The sequence below is a fragment of the Abramis brama genome (genome assembly GCF_963993115.1).
Source record: "Abramis brama genome assembly, chromosome: 1".
NCBI classification, from domain to species: Eukaryota; Metazoa; Chordata; class Actinopteri; order Cypriniformes; family Leuciscidae; genus Abramis; species Abramis brama.
Window position 1 is genome coordinate 72,854,540 of NC_139963.1, and position 3,914 is coordinate 72,858,453.

A 3,914-nucleotide genomic window follows, 5' to 3' on the forward strand; every position below is an offset into this window, starting at 1 on the left:
AACCAAAAATGGAAATATGAATTGGCGTGTCATAAACACTTGACTTGAAAGTGGCGTGTATGTTTACGCAAAGTCATGATGTCATGTTGGGATGAACAGAGAGACTAATATTAGAGTAGACGCCATTCTTCTTATGATGTAACGAGTGCATCAGGATTTATGGGAAGTGTTCCCGGTCCCGGCTGATCTAATCTATGCAGCCTAACATTGAATTATAGAAGTCTATAATGTGTTATGGGAATGCTAGGTCAAAGAAATGTGTTTTTAGAACTGACAGTGTCTCAGCTTCCCGGATAATGTTAGGAAGACTGTTCCAAAGTTTTGGTGCTAAATGGGAAAAGGATCTACCACCAGCAGTCGATTTTGATATATTAGGTATCATTAACTGGCCGGAATTTTAAGATCGCAATAGACGAGAAGGACTATAATGCGTTAAGAGCTCGCTCAAGTACTGCTGAGCTAAACCATTTAGTGCTTTGTAAGTAATCAGACATTTTGTATTTGCATTTGTAATGTATATGATGTTTAATAGGCAGCCAATGCATTGTTGACAGAACTGGGCTAATATGGTCATACTTCCTGGTTCTGGTAAGAACTCGAGCTGCTGCGTTTTGAACTGGTTGTAGTTTGTTTATTAAGCGTGCAGGGCAACCACCGAGTAGAGCATTACAATAATCTAGCCATGATGTCATGGACCTCCATAGGAGAAACATATACTATGGAAGTCACTGGGGTACATCAACTGTTTGGTTACCCACATTCTTCCAAATAACTTTTAGTTTCAACTCAAGAAAGAAACTTATTCGAGTTTAAAACAACTTGAGAGAGTAAATTATGACAATTTTAATTTTTAGGAGAACTATCCCTTTTAATGTTAATAAAACATCAAAATGCAAAGAGAAAATCACTCACTGCTCTTGACTGATAACTTTAAATAATAGCTTTAATAAGTATCAATGTATAATGTATACAGTAAAGTCTATGTTTTGTTTTATTTTCATATGTTCATTTAATTGCTTTCTTCAGTGCTACTGTTAAATACACCTACTGTAGCTGAAGAAATAGAGCAGTTTATTTAATTTGTATATTAAGTTGTGTATGTGTAATGTGTATCTTTGATCTTAATATTTAATAAAGAAAATAATGACAAATATTTTTATCTTCGCCCCTGTCTGTTTTTCTTTTGTATTTTATATTTTGTTACCAAAGGCTTTGTTTTTAAAATATAGACATTAGTTTGGCTCACTCAGGGCGGGTCTACGCTAAAACTGCAGTGTCCGTCAAACACCATGTAAAAGTGAATTTTGCATAACAGGTGCCCTAAAAGTCACATGATCAATCTCACTATTTTTTAAACATGTGATTAGCCTAGTTCAGAGTCTGAAATATTAATTATTCCTCTCGCATCATGTCTGTTAGAAATGAAACTTGTTTGTTTTTAGCAGAACTCCCAGAAAGCATCTGGAAGGAGAGGACAGAGAGAACGCCAGTGATCCAGAATCTGCAGAATGAAACACACTGAAGAACAAAGAGGTTGGTGTTTACTCTTGATTCCTCATTCATTCATCATGATGAAGAACATGCTGATGCTCACCAGATTTACATTGTTTCATGACCAAACTAGTGATTTATAACACACATCATCTTCATGACATTAAAATAGAGTGTAATTGTGCACAGCAGTTGTTGACCAGATTTGATGGGATTGAAATGTCTATTGAAGACTGAATATTGACTTTGAGCCTCACTGTTTATGTCACATTTGTCTCTCATTTGAAATCTCACTTGATTTAATGTTTATTTTAGATCTGATGGACGTGATTTCATTCTGAAGAAGAGCACCGGAAAAAGCTTCCATGTTCAGGGAGCTGACGAAGAGGCCGTGATACTTTCAAAAGAGACATGAATCTGAAGTTAATTTTGACTTGTTCATTGTTTGAGATTGTCTCTGTTCTATTCACTTTTAATTAAACTAATTATTTTATCTGTTGGTGCAATTATTAGAAAATGGAAGAAGTTCAAAATGACGGTCAATCTCCCTCGGTCTGGGGCACCATGCAAGATTTCAAAAAACAATTCGACATTTGCTTGCAATGTTTTTCTTACAAAAACCTCATCATTTTGCAGGACAATTGTCTATTACAGTATACAACACAGATAGAAGGGTGTCAATAAATCTGTGGTGCTATACAACATGCTTTAAGAAAAGTTTATTTTCATCACACTTTAAAGTGATCTAGAGGAAAAACAATTGAAATGTTCAAATTCCAAACATTTTACATATAGACTGGGTCAGTACCAGGCCTGGCATGGGTAATCGGGAGAATTCCCAGTGGGCCGCTTCACTTTTGGGCCGGTCGAGGAATTTTTTTTTCTTTTTTTTCACATTTGTCTCGAGAAGAGAAGAGGTCAGGAGGGGCTGAAAAAGCCAGGTTGAAAAAAGAAAGGCATTGGAGGAGGATGCTGCCAAATGTGCCAAACTTACAGATTTATTTTCAAGAGGACAAACACAGGTAAAGCACAACACCAGGTAAAGACCGAAGCAACGCTGCAACGTAATTATTCGGCTAATACCGTTGTAGCATTGTCAACCTATTCACAAGCAAAATATCAAATTTAATTAAAATATTAGCCTTTTTGTATCACCCAATACATGGCGATTCATGGATTCAAATATTATGCAATTTAATATTGATAACAAAACTCAAGCTTGATCTGCAGTAAAATGTCCTCTTCATTATTTTATTTATTTCTTTTGTAGATTCTTACTATAATAGCTTATAAATCTCTCTTTATACTATATTATCACCCAATATTGGATTCAATCTTTTTGCCAACTTGTTTTCTTTCAATTAGGACTGGTTTTATATTTCTATTTGCATCTGATTAATCATAGGCCTTATTTATCTGAAAGTAGGTATCACAATTTTTTTATTAAAAAGCATTATTTTTGAATACAAATAAATCTGTAAACATTAGTTCAATATGCCTCTTTGTGGAAGAGTTGGATACATTTCAAATTCTTTCTTTCTTTCTTTCTTTCTTTCTTTCTTTCTTTCTGCTTTTGTTAATTTATCATCTTATCCTTGTGGAATATTTTTTTGTTAACTTCTCAGCTTAAGTGAATTATTATTTAACCTTTACATTATTTGTTGAACCATGGTATTAATAAAAACTACACAATAGTAAGAGCTGAATTGTTGCTTCATTTATCCAATTTGGGAAAAGTGTTAATTTTTTAACTCCACCATGGAAAAAGAGGGCCGGTCTTGGGCCTGAAACTCCCGGGCTGAAAAGTGGCCCCACTCCGGCCCTGGTCAGTACTGTTAATTACAGTTAGTACCATGGGAAGTAAGGGTGCTGAGCGTGACCCCTGGCGTGGAGCCCATGAAGAAATATGGTTGGGGATAAAAGTTCACACAAACAAAACCAAATAGGCATACATATTACGTGTGTTTGTTTTTATTTATGCTGTATTATAAAATACCCATAGTCCTATTGTAACAAATAAATAAAATATATTTGGAAATTGCCCTTTAAAACGAAGGCTCGGTTTGTGGTTCACAATTATTTGATTAAAAACAACAAAGACAAAGTCACTTATATCAAACACTTTTTTATTTGTGTTTTTGTTAACATAAGTTATCTTGCACCTTTAAAGGAGAAGTTCACTTTTAAAATGAAAATTCTGTCATCATATACTCACCCTCATGTTGTTTCAAACCTGTATGAATTTCTTTCTTCTGCTGAACAGAAAGGAAGATATTTAGAAGAATGTCAGTGACCAGGCAGTTTTTGGGTCCCATTGACTTCCATAGTAGTAAAAAAATATACTATGGAAGTTTTCTCGTTTCTGCTTCATTTCAAATTGGAAAACAAACTATCAAAACGTACACGGACCCTTTTGGCTTGCC